The sequence below is a fragment of the Petaurus breviceps genome, unplaced genomic scaffold (genome assembly GCF_028583685.1).
Source record: "Petaurus breviceps papuanus isolate PSGF00001 unplaced genomic scaffold, PetGlider_PUasm1.0 490, whole genome shotgun sequence".
Taxonomy (NCBI): domain Eukaryota; kingdom Metazoa; phylum Chordata; class Mammalia; order Diprotodontia; family Petauridae; genus Petaurus; species Petaurus breviceps.
The window spans coordinates 18982804-18996950 of NW_027186352.1; the positions used below are offsets into that span (position 1 = coordinate 18982804).

Consider the following 14147-nt stretch of genomic DNA (forward strand, 5'->3'; position numbering starts at 1 on the left):
CCTTCCTCCATGAGGAAGCAACTAAGGCCAGGCACTGGGGAAGCCAAAAGTAGGGCTGGGGGAGGGTTAGCATTATGGCTTTAAACAAGCAGTGATATTCTTATCTGGGAATGATCTACAGGAGGTTAGATGAGGCAGAATCAGGCAGACCCCTCAGATGTGGGGCAAACATGAAAAGGAATAGAGTGAAGCAGACAGAGCTAGGAGAAGGGGTGGCCATGGAGCTTGTGTTCATGGATCAGCTAGCCAGTGCTGCTGCCCAGAGCAGGGGAAGGTCTCTCTGTGCACATACACAGTATCTTCTCATTTCCCTTCCTTGGACCTAAGGAAGGCTTATGAGGGGAAAGTGGTGAAGTCAGCGGAGACAGTGGCTCCTGGGCACTGATAGTCTCCTTCATCACTCCCTCCTGGTTTGCTGATGGCGTCACTCAGGTATCAGAGCTAGTCAAGCTGCTCCAGAAGCTGGGCTCCAGGGCTCTTTTCACCAGTGCTAGACCTTGTGCTGTCTCTCACATGTGTCCATGTGCTGAACCGATGAAGTGTGTCCAGTTGCTGGCTTGTTTTCTGGTACAAAGCTCCAGCTGCTAGTTTGCTATCTGGACCCTCCCATGCTCTGAGTGCCAGCTTGGCTCCATGCAGGGGAGGCAAAATTGCTGCTGTTGCCTTCATCTGGGCTCCCTTGAGAGTGCTGTTCTCAGGCTATTGCTGGGAGATGTGCAGTCTCATGACTGAAATCTGTTAGGGCAACAATGAGCAGTCCTTCACTGGCCCAGGGATGGGGATATTACCCAGAGGCTGCTGTCCAGCACCTACTCGCTGCTCTTCACCAGTGATGGCCAAAGGGTTGCTCTCCTCAGACCCTCAGTAATCCTTTCAGACTGGCTGCACTGTCCCAGCTTCTCAGCCTCCAGTTGGTCAATGTCTTCCTGAAGGGCATCCATTGTCTTCTCAAGCTCTTCGTCCTTCTTCAACAGAGTCTGAGTTTTCTCTAGTTGACTCCACACTTTCTTGATCCTCTCATGTGTGGCCTTGAGTGCACTATTCAGCTTCTTCTCCAGGACAGTCAGTCACACATTCTCCTCACTCACTGTTCCCCCTTGATCTTCAGTGATTTCTTCAGTTTCTTAATAAGTGCTCCAATTCTTGGCCCCTCAGCATCAGTGATCTCTGCAGGAAGGGCTGCAGCCCGAAATTAAGCAGGGGGAATCTTGCTTGGGGGCCTCTCTAAATCATACTCTTCCCCTGCATGGCTGTGGCCAATTTGTTCATGGTGGTAATGAGGATTCTGGATGAATGTTGAAGACACTCGCAGGGGCTGCTGGATGGAGACCCATAGGTCTGCTCCCCTGCCTTGAAAGCCAACTCTTCCAGAGCACCTGAGGACAGACACTCATTCTCAGTCAGGTAGGCAATGATTTGGCCACCAGTAGCAGTCACCTCCTGTGGCAGACACAGCCCCCACCCAGCTCAGGTGCTTTGAACAGTCTAGGAGTGTATCCAACACCTGAGGCCCCAAACCAAGAGCAGCTGGGATCCCAGGAGCATCTGTCCCTGGCATCCATCTCTGGAGCTTATCAAGCTGCCAGATGTCACTACAGGATATCTGCAGGTCCCAGAGCAAGAGATATAAGTCTGAGGCCCCTGCCCACACTCTAGAAAGGCATGCAGCCTCCTCAGCCACACAATCCAGTGCACTCTGGCTTTCTTGATATCATCAGCCAGCTGCATAGTTCAGTCCTCAGGAGTCTCAGTAAGAGGGATGCTACATAAAAGCTGGTCTTGTTTGGTGGCCTTGGTGAGAGACTCTGTGCTTGCCATCTCATCCAGCTGGTCCTTGGACAGCAGCTCCATGAGAAAGTTCACTCAGTACTTATGGGCATTCATCTAAGGGTAGAGACCACCAACCTTCCTGTGGCCATCCATACTGCACAGAGTGACACCATGCTCATATCAATGTAGTGTGGCCTGCAGGGCCTCAGTGAGCACACAAGGCCAGCAGAACGGCTGAGCTGCCTCCTGTAAGGCCCTTGAAATCCTGGTCACCCTGCAGAGTTCTTACCCAAATCAAATCTCTCCTGTGCCTGCCTTACAGAGTGGCAGAACAAGGACACAGACAGTGCAGATCTCCACTTGGTGAACTCGGCACCGGATTGGCTCAGGGCAGCGTGAGAGCCTGTGTGCCTCACTGGCTCTATGGGACTCGGAACAGGATGTGTCACAGCTGTGAAATGAACCAGAGTCTGAAGGAGTAAGACCATCATGATTGGAGAGATAAAAATACCTGTGATCCTGTAAACCTGGGAACACGGCCCCTATTCCAAGGAGGAAAAGGGAACACATACAGTCATGTAGGCCTATTAATGGACAGGGAAGATCTTCATATTCCATTAACCCTACACCCATAGAGAAAGCACAAAATACAGTGATCATTATATATGAAAGTCATGCAAAACATTTCCACATTAACCATGTTCCAAAAATAACAATAAAAACAAAAACAAGGAAAATAATGAGGGAAAGAAAGCTTTAATCTGCTCTCTGAGTCCATCAATTCTCTCTCTGGAGGTAGAGATCATTTTACATCATGAATATTCTGGAGTTGTGGTGGATCAGTCTACTGATCAATTACTAAGTCTTTCATAGTTGATTATTTTTCCAATGTTACTGCTACTATACAGATTATTCTCCTGATTCTGAATGCTTCACTTTGAATCAGTTCATATAAGTCTTCCCAGTTTTTCAGAAACCCTCCCCTTCATTATTTCTTATAGCATTATAGTATTTCATAACATGAATATATAATAAATTGATCAGCAATTTCTCAATTGATGAGGATCCCTTAAGTCTCAAATTTTTGCCACCCCAAAAATATCTGCTATAATATATTTTTGTACATGTGAGTCCTTTTTCTTTGATCTCCTTGGGGTATAGGTCTAGCAGCAGTATTGATGTATCAAAGGGTATGCAAAGATTTGTAGAACTTTTGGCATAATTTCAAGTTGTTCTCCAGAATGGCTGGAATATAAATGTGTCTATAAATGATCAGGATGCATGGAAAATTGACCTTCTGTGACCTAAGCCCCTATTTTAGCCATATTTGACCCTACAGATCATATTTTCTCCATATCCCTTTCATATGTCCAATACTTTCAAATTTTCACCCCCTATTGTAGCAGTAAGAACCCTGACGTCCCCAGGGTGGCTGCCAACACAGGTTCTTAGATCTGCTTTTCTAAAGGAAAGCAACTCAAAATGGGTTAACAATCTTGCTTTAGTCAATCAAACATATGTCATATACCTAGTTCAGGTGGGAAAGATCAGCACACTGAACTTCAGAGAATACAAACAAGTTACAAGCAGACAGGGCTTCCCACTGTCTGACCATCACATCCATACCTAGTTAGTTACCAGAGAGGGAAGCATCAACATCTGGGTTTTCAAAGCCAGGGGGCCCAATGGCTGCCCAGAGTCTTGTCTGGTCAAATCACAGAACACTTCTCAAAGTGAGCCCCAAAACAAAGCCTCACATCAAGGATTATAAAGCCTTCTCCTGGCTCAGAGAATGTCACAACCCTCTTGACCTACTGCCCAATCACAAAATATCTTCTGAAAAGCAAGCCTCCCACCACAAGCTCCAGGTGCACTTAAGCCTATCAAAGGGCCCAGGGGCAGGGAAGATCTTAAATTCACATTCCCATTATACTTACCTCCTTGTCAAGCTTGATTCTCAGAAAGGTTCTGATAAACTCTTTAACACCTAGGAGTAAATAGGTGATAAATTTTAATAACATGTGGCTTCCAGGAGTATTAGCTTGAGAGGGAAGCATTTATAAAGCATCTACATAGCATTTAATTAGTATAGAGAGCTCTTGGAGTGAAAATATCCACCACTTAAGCAGCTTGACATCATCTCTATTAATTCTATCGTTTGAAAGCTGTTTGGATCACTGAGAGGTCCAACGATGAGCCTATGATCACACAATTCATGTGTTTCAGAAGCAGGACAGAGATGTAGGTCTGCCTGAGCACTGAAGCTGAGCCTTTATTCACTATATCATGCCATCTCATTTGTATTGACAACAAATGCAAACAAAAAAAAGCCCTTTCATTTGCCTCAGGTCAGAGTTGTTTTTAGGTGATTGGGGTTTCTAGTAGACCTGAAATCCCTCCATATAGAAACATGTCCATTTTGAACCTCTGGAGTTCAACTCCTCCAATCTACTTGTTTTTCACAGATGAGGAAAATAACCCACTGATATGGCATTACTTACCCATGGTCACCCAGGTAATTGATGGTAGAGCCTAATAAAGTCAGGTTGTTTTTTTTTCAGACTTCAGAGCCTGTATAAAGAAAACCAAATTTAGAATCAACAATCTTATTCAATTCTCTACCTCTCTAAATTCATGTTTCAGAGTCTGAGGGGACCTGAGAAGACACTTAGTCTATTATCTCCCCATAGAACGTCTGTTTTGATATCTGTAAATCTTAAACAAAAGGTCATATACTACCTTATTTGTTTCTTTTCAATGAGGCAGGACCCTCTGCCTGCCAAAGCATTCTTTTCATCTTTTCAAGATCTTTAATTATTGGGAATGACTTCTTTCCAGTAAATCTAAATCACCCTCCACACAGATCCCATCCACTTCCTAGGTCAGATCTCTGTGGCAGAAAAAAAAAAATCTAATCTTCTTTTCTCTTTTTAAAATTTTCTGCATGATCCCTTCTCCCCTCAAAGCAAGTAAACAAATAATCATACATTCTGTAATGATCTAGAAATATTAGCCATTTGTTCCAGGAAGTAAGGTAGAGAAAAGAAGACTGGAAAGGGTCATGAGACTTGCCTTTGAGCTTTATATCTAATCTGGAATTTCTCATTGATTGTGTGAACTTCAATAAGTCATGTTCATTGCCTTATTTTCCTCCATATAAAATGAAGCATTTGACCTCGATCCTTTGTATGGCTCTCAGTTACAAACAGACAAACCAAAACAAATGAAATAAAGTGCCAACAAGAAGCTGTCAGTCTGTAATATCTATCCAATTCCACCACTGATGATTGACTCAAACTGCTCTGTTCTCTAAATAAAATGAGATATTTCCAGAAGTACAGTCACTCTCCCAGGACCCCAGACCACCATTTGCCACTACAACCATACTGGTAACATTCCATTCAGTTATATCAGTTAAAAAATAAAAAGTTATATCGCATGTTTGCATGTCATACTTTATATTTATTTTGCTCCCAACTGGTCAGATTTGTGTGTGGAGGAATTTTTTCACCCAGAACTGATGAAAGCCCCTTCCAATCTGATACTTTCTGCCCTCCACAATTTTCTTTTCTCCTTCAAGATCAGCTTTGTGGAATAATTGACTAATTAGATAATTGAAAGTTCTAATATGATTTTCTGGATAAATTATAATTCATGGTAGTATAGCATGGTGGGATATCATTCTGCCCACAGTTCAGGAATATGATTGATGGCATTGATATCACACAAGGTCATCTGCAGTTGTGGCCAGCTGCTGAGAGGGCACATGTGAAAAAGGCAATGCAGAGTCTCTCATTGTTTTGTTTTAGAGTCCTTAGATGTTAAATTAGAAATACAATATAGTAGACATGTAAGCTTTCAAGTTTACTAAGGTCTTTAAATACTTTATGACATATGTTATTAATCTGGAGTCTGTGAACTTGCATGTTCATTAAGAATAATTTTAATAACCATGACAATAATAATATTCACATAGGACTGTGCACTTTATAAAATCCTTTATCTTCACAACAATCCTGGGAAATAGGTTGTATTAAAGTTCTCACTTTACAAATGAGGGAACCAAGGCCTAGAGATTTGGAGGAACTTATAGAAGATCACAGATCATCATTTTCTGGAATATGATTTGACTTCTCATCCAGGAAGAATCTCAGTGTAATATGTATCGTGCCACCTGGATACCATTCCAGAATGCCTAAGGTGTGCATAGCATGCACACATACACACACACAAACACAACATTAAGAACCTCTGCTTTTTGGAAATTGACCCAATTTTAGCCATGCAAATACTTTCAAAATGTACTCTATTTACTGAGAAATATAGATATTATATTATCAAGTGGAATATAAATCACTCTAAGACAAAATCTGCTCAAGGTTTATTTTTCCCCATTCCTTAGCAAAGTTTTTTTCATATAATAAGTACTTGCTGTAACAGGGGATAGAATGTCATGCTTGAAATTGGGATGATCTGAGTTCAAATATTTCATCTTTCTCAACCTCAGTTTCTTCATATCTAAAATGGGGGAAACAGTCAGATTGTTGAGGGGATCAAATGAGATAAACTATATAATGTACTTTGTAAACCTTAATGCATTATGTAAGTGTTATCACTAATCATACTGACCATTATTGTTATTATTAATTATTTGATAACATTTATTCTGATGGCAGAAAGTGAAGAGGAATTAAGCCTCTTCTGGGTAACTAGTTCTATCCCTTCCTATCAAATAGAGGGAGAAGAAAGGGAAGCCATGTCAGATTTTATATTCTTGGGCTCAAAGATCACTGCAGATAGTCACTACAGCCATGAAATTAAAAGGTGCTTGCTCCTTGGGGGGAAAACAATGACAAATCTGGACAGCATACTAAAAAGTAGGGATGTCACCTTGCTGACAAAGGTCTGTAGAAACAAAGCTATGGTTTTTCCAGTATCAATGGATGGCTGAGAGTTGACTTGTAAGGAAATCTGAGTGCTGTATAACCAACAAGTTTGAATCATGGTGCTAGAGAAGATTTTGATACCCCTTGGACAGCAAGATCAAATCAATCAGTACTTAAATAAATTAATTCAGAGTATTCACCAGAAGCTTCTGAAGCCACATGAGAAAACATGATTCATTGAAAAAAATCCTGATGTTCAAAAAGATTAAAGTCAAAAGTAAAGGGGGACAGTGGAGGATGAGATGGATAGATAATGTCATAGAAGTCACAAACATGAACTCAGATAGACTTTGAGAGAAAATGGAGTATTGAAGAGCCTGGCAGGCTATAGTCGATGGGGTCACGAAGAGTGAGACACAACTGGATGACTGAACAACAATAACATTTATTGAGAAGTGAATTGAATCATGGATGGATAATTTAAATTCATGAAGCGCTTACTTATCAAGCACTCTACGAACCAAAAAGCGCTCCAGATATAAAAGCAATGAGTGCCTGACATGGAAGAGATTATATTCTAATAGGGGGTTAGGAGTGAAAAAAAATCAGTGTCTTGGGTTACAGATTTCCTGCAATAAGTTTTGAGCCATGAGTCTGGAGTGGCTCATGTTTCCCAGTGGTAGTGAGAGTAATCATAGATTTCTGGTCTCATTACTGGAAAGGTTGCTAGTTAAAGGTGATAACTGAGTGTATTGGAGGAATATGGTGAGGAACATATATTTATGGTGTTAAGGGGGATGGGGAGGTCATGAAGTGAAGCATGTGTGGGGATTTTTTTTAATATAATGGGCTAAAGGAAGTCATTCATCCATCACGATGATGAAGCTTAGTACTTGCAGTAGTTCCAGAGATGATAGTTCTTTAGAATAAATAGCTTAAGATTCTGTTCTAAACTTAGGTGTGATATAAAGAACTCTGTTCTGAGAGTTCAATGACCTGGCTCCAAGCCCTAGGTTGAAAGTAATAAGCATTTTTTTGATCTGGAACAACTTACTACCTTTCTCTATGCTTTGGTTATGTCCTCAGTAGGTAAATAGACAGACAGACAGACAGACAGATAGATAGATAGATAGATAGATAGATAGATAGATAGATAGATAGATAGATAGATAGATAGATAGATAGATGATAGATAGATAGATAGATAGATAGATAGATAGATAGAATGACAAATAATGGATGAAGATGGAAAGAAGGAAGGAAGGAAGGAAGGAAGAGAAGAGAAGAGAAGAGAAGAGAAGAGAAGAGAAGAGAAGAGAGAAAAGAAAGGAAAATTTTGTGGGAGAGTTGGAATAAATGTTGACTATGGGCCTTCCACATCCTAAATTCTGGCTGGACCACAAATAGAAAACTAGGGAATGGATATAAAAAGTCATCTAAATAAACATAGTGATTTTACAAGTGAGAAAACCAAGACCCAAAAGGTTCGGATGCAATTCCCCACCAAAAGTGAATTTAACCAAGAACCTCAAATTCCAAGTCCAGTGCTCATTCCAATTAATGGCATTGCCTCATATTTTTGCAGGATTAACAAAAAATCAGTTGTATATGTAAAATTTAGCAGGTATTTAATTTCTGCTTTATGTATTCTGAATAGTATGACTTCAATATTTTTCAACTAGTTGCATATTTCTAGCCTATCTGAAGGTTAGGATTTTGTGAACATGTTTGCAAGTTGTCAACTGTAAGAAATCAGGATTAAAAAGACATCCTGTCTGGTCTTTCTCAGGCAGGAAGTCAGCTAATAAAAATTTTCAAGCACAAACTATGTGTCATATACTGTGTTAACCACTGGAAATACAGTAAAGAGTCTTGAGAAAGGACTAGTCTTTAGGCATAAAACAATTCACATTTCTATTGCCCTTCTAGGGTGTACAATATGCTTTATTTTCATTATTTAACTTAATAGATACAATGACCCTATAAGTTATACAAGTAATACTATCCCCATTTTACAGATAAGGTAGTTGAGCTTCAAAGAGGTTAGGAGAATTGCCCAGCATCTCTCAGATAGCAGGTGTCTAAAGCAAACTTTGAGCATGTTTCCCTGACTCTCAAGTCCAACACTCTTTATAAGGTAGAAAGTTTTTTGAACCAAAGAATAAATATTTAGTCAAACTTCATTCTCTAGATACAGAGGTTAGCATACTTTAATAGCCTAGTAACCTCACTAATTTAAAACCTATTAAAGCCTGGATCTGAATTCAATGGCATTCAAATCAATTAAAATCTGAATTCAACACCAAATCATTTAAAACAAGTAACTGTGGCAAAGGGAGGATGCTGTATATTCAAATATTTTTCAAGAATTTAAAACACAGAAAGGGTCAACATACTTAAATCACTTTAATTATTTTCCTTCGTCCCAGTTAATTAACATCTCTATGTTCTCTTTAGCTCAGATGTAGGTCTATAATGCAAAAATTCATCTCCCTTGCTTAACCCTAAATGCATTGCTCTTGCCCTGCACCTAGTACTTACAACTATTATTTTAATTTAAATAGTAATTATTTCCCCAATTGTATATCAAAAAAGTTTTTAGCATTCATTTTTACAAGATTTTCAGTTCCACATTTTTCTCTCTACCTCCCCTCCAGTCTTCTGAAAATTACAGGCAGTTTGATATAATTTATAAGTGCCCTATCACATAAAACATTTTCAGATTCATCACAGTTGTAGGAGAAGAAACAGATCAAAAGGAAGTAAAACAATGAGAAAGAATAAAGTGAAAAATACTCCTTGGTCTGTATTCAGAGTCCATCAGTTCTTTATCTGAAAATGGATAGCATTTTTTCCTTCATGAGTTATTTATACTTATCTCCAATTGTTGTGTTACTGAGAAGAGCTCAGTCTTTCATAGCTGATCATCACACAGTGTTGCTGATACTGTGTACAATGTTTTCCTGGTTTTGCTCATTTCATTTTTTATCAGTTTGTACAAATCTTTCCAGGTTTTTCTGAAATCTGGCTATTCATCATTTCTCATTGCACAATAGTACTTCATTACATCCATATACCACAATTTGTTTCCCAATTGATGAGCATACCCTCAATTTCTAAAACATTGTCACCATAAAAGGGGCTGCTATAAATATTCTTGCACACATTGGTCCTTACTCCTCTCTTATTATTTCATTGGGATATATATCTTGCTGAATCAAAGGGTGTCCACAAGTTTGTTTGCCCTTTGGGCATAGTTACAAATTCCTCTCCAGAGTGATTGTATCAACTCATACCTCCACCTACAGTGTATTAGTGTCTCGATTTTCCCACATCCTCTCCAACATTTATAATTTTCCTATTTTGTCATACTAGTCACTCTGTTTGGTGTAAGGTGGTATTTCAGGGTTGTTTTAATTTGCAATTCTCTATTCAAAAATGATTTAAAGCACTTATTCATATGCCTACACATATCTTTAATTTCTTCATCTGAAAACCACCTATTCATATACTTTTACCATTTATCAATTTGGGGAATGGCTTCTATTCTTATAAATTTCACTCTATTCTCTATAAATTTGAGAAATGAGCCCTTTATCAGAGACACTTGCTATAAAGATTGCTTTACAGTCTTCTACTTTCCTTCTAATCTTGGTTGCATTAGTTTTGTTTGTGCAAAAGCTTTTCAATTTAATATGATCATAATGATTTGTTCTACATTTCATAATGTTCTGTATCTCTTCTTTGGTCATTGATGCTTCTCCTTCCCATAGATCTGACAAATAGGCCACTCCTTGATCTTCTAATTTGATTGATTCATTGTCTATGGTACCTTTTAGCAACATGTAGTTTGCTTCCTCATCTGTTTTAGTTAGGTCTATTTTTGTTTTTACTTTGTCTAAGAACAAGATGGTTACCCCTGTCGTGTGTTTTTTAACTTCAACTGAAGCATAATAACTTCTGTTACAGTCCCTTACTTTTGCTCTGTGTGCTTCTCTCTACTTTAAGTGTCTTTCTTCTAAACAACTTAGTGTAGGATTCTGTTTTTTTATCTACTCTGGTATCCACTTCTCTTTTATAGGAGAGTTCATCTATTCGCCTTCACAGGTAAGATTACTACCTGTGTTTTTCCTTCCATCCTATTTTTCCTCCTGTTTGTCCTCTCTATCCTTTCACCCTTTCCCACTCCGCTAGTGTTTTGTTTCTGCCTTCCACTTTCCCTGATCTTCCCTTTCGTGTCAGTCCCTACTGCACTCACTCCCTTTAATTAATATCCTCCACTCCTACTTCCCTGTTCAGTAAGATAGATTTCTATATTCAACTGAGTGTTCATATTATTCTCTCTTTGATCCACTGCTGATGTTTAAGGCTCAAGAGATACTCATTGCCCACCCTATCATTTCCCTATCTATTGCAAGAAGTCTTTCTCGCCGGTCCATGGTAGATAATTTGCCCCATTCTACCTCTCCCTTCTTTCTGCACACTTGGTACTGTTCTCTCTCATCCTTACTTTTCTTTTGTCATCTCCCCAAATTCACCTTATATTCATATCATCCCAGGAGTGGGGAACTTGTGACTTGGAGGCCACCTATGGCCCTCTGCGTCCTCAAGTGTGGCCCATTGACTGAATCTAAACTTCACAGAATAAATCCCCTTCATAAAAGGATTTGTTCTGTAAAAATTGGCCTCAGTCAAAAAGTCACACCTAAGAACATATAAAGCCTTTAGGGCTTTAAGTTCCCTACCCCCTGGATACATATTCCTTCTATCTCTACTGTTGGAGATACATTTTTTTATCAGTTACATTTATCATCTTTCTGTGTAGGAATATAAACAGTTTAGCTCTATTGAATCCTTCATGTTTTCTTTTCCCATTTCTTATTTACCTGTTTATGCTTCTTTTGGGTCTTGATATTAAAGGTCAAACTTTTGTTTTAGCTTTGGTCTTCCTCTTATGAAGGCTTGAAATTCTTGTATTTCATTGAATGATCATTTTTCCCTTGATTTATTATGCTTCATTTTTCCAAGTAAGTGAATCTTGGTTGTAATATTGGCTCCTTTGCCCTCCAGAATATCATATCTCATGACCAGCGATCCTTTAATATTGTATCTGCCAGGTCCTGTGGGATCCTGATTGTGACTCCCTGATATTTGTATTGCTTCTTTCTAGATACTTGTAGTATTTTTTCTAGGCCTGATAGCTCTGAAATTTGGTTATAATGTTCCTTGAAGTTTTTATTTGGGGAACTCTTTCTTGAGGAAATCAGTAATTTCTTACAATCCCTATTTTGACCTCTGTTTCCAGGACATCAGAGTAGTTTTCCTTAATAATTTCTTGAAAGATGCTGTCCATATCTGCCTTTTAATTATACCTTTCAGGTAATCCAATGATTATAATACTGTCTTTCTTTAATCAATTTTCCAGGTCAGTTGTTTTTCTCATGGGGTATTTGACATTCTCTACCAATTTTTCATTCTTTTGAATTTGTTTGATTGAATCATGATGTCTCATTGGGTTATTAGCTTCCATTGTCCAATTCTAACTTTTAAGGTATTGTTTTTCTCAATTAGCTTCTATACTTTCTTTTCCATTTGACCAATCATATTCTTTAAGGAGTTGTTTTCTTCAATGGATTTTTGCCCTCTCCTCTTCCATTTGGTGAATTCTACTTTTTAAGCAGTTTTTTCAGACCTTTGAGCCATTTTTTTTCATAATTATCTGCATTCCTCTCGTTTCTTCTCCCAAATTTTCTTCTGTCTCCTTACATGATTTTTAAGCTCTTTTTTGAGCTCTTCCCTGAGATCTTTCTGGGCTCATGACCACTGCCCATTTTTCTTTGGAGTTTTGACACAGTTGTCCTCTTCTGAGTTTGCATCTTGATCTTCCCTGGGGCCATAATAACTTTCTAGGGTCAGATTCTTTCCTTGTTGTTGTTGTTATTTTCTACACATCTTTTTCTTTGACCTTTTTTTCTTTCTTTTAAAATTGTGTTTCCAGGGCAGCAGGGGCAGTGTCTCTGGCTTCTTGTGCTAGTAGCTTCAGGCCCTTGACGTTTACCTGGTGCTGCACTGATACTGCCCTGAGTTCCATGACAGACTCTGGTGTCTGGTACTGCACTGTAGGCATGAGATGGGGGTTGACTGGTGCTGCTGGAAGCTGGAAGTGTCTGGCAGCTTGCCTGGTGCTGAGCTGGGGTCCTAATGGTGGTGTCTGGCCTGTGCTGAGACCCTGTGGGGTGCTTCTGCATTTCCCAGTGGCTATAATGAAACACATGGTAGTCAGGCCTTTGGGAGCTGCCTGTTTTCCCAGGGAGATGCTGAAGCATAGCAGACAGGTACTGGCTGGCAGCTGTCTTTTTGTTTAGGTACCCATAGGGTAGATATCTACTTATTTTCCTGGGGCTGTGTTGAAGCAAGTGGAGTTCCAGCCACTGGAGAACGCCTGCCTGGAACTTTACCTAAGCATCTGGAGTTGTGACTGCTGCAAGGCCTCAGCCTGCCCAGGGCTATACTGAAGCAGCTGGTGGTTCTCAGAACTGGAACCTGCCAGTTCCCCTGGCTACACTACACTAAGACATGTGGGGGTCCTGGTTTTGACATTTCCTGCTCCACTTCCCTGGGGCTCAGGATCTCCTGCGAGTTTGCTGAGGTGGGGCTCACTGCTCACTTGCTGGGACACTCCCCATCCTGGGCTATGTTCCCCTTTCACTGGAGTGAAATGGACCTTTCTTGCTGATCTAAGTTTCTTGGGCTAAAAGATTGTCTCATTCGTTCCTTTTGCTGCTTCTGCTGTTCCAGTATTTTGGGGGCGGGGGTTCTATTTCATGGTTGTTTGGAGGTGAGTATGGGAGAGTTGCCATGGTTTATTACTTACTCCACCATCTTGGCTTCCAAAAGGCTACATCTGCTTACAAATATTTTTTTAAATACCCTCATAGCTCATTTGGATCCCCATACATTCTGATATGGGGCCATTAGTTGACAGAGTAGCACAATAATGACATAGGAACAACTACTTCCTATTCAGAAATATGAAGATTGAATTAGAATTATTCTACATTGAATTTCTTCTCTTTTTGACATCTATGCTCATGCATTAATTTATATGGTCAGTATATACCTATTAGCATTCATGACATTCAAAGGATTGGGTAAGGACCTATGTGAGCTAGCTATAGTATTTGTAGTGAGTGATAATAGTTAACATTTATATGGAACTTTAAGGTTAGCAAAACAATTTAAATATGCTATATCTTATGATCCTCAAAGCAATCCTGGGAGGTAAATGTTACTATTATTCCTACATTAAAGAGAAAACTGAAGGACAAAGAATTCAGTGAACCGACCCAGTGTCTGAGAAATCTTAGGTGGATAATTAGTGTCGGAAGCAAGATTTGAATTCAGTTCATCCTGATTCCAGGTCTTATGCTCTATCTACCACACTTCCTACTTGCTTTTAAAAAATGAATGGTCGTAAAATTCTTTATAGAA

At 39.5% G+C, this 14147-nt stretch overlaps 1 pseudogene; it reads right to left on the reverse strand.

Annotated features, from left to right (window-relative positions):
• Window positions 1-200: 200 nt before the first annotated feature.
• Window positions 201-2258, reverse strand: LOC138172040 (dynactin subunit 1-like; annotated as a pseudogene).
• Window positions 2259-14147: the final 11889 nt, after the last annotated feature.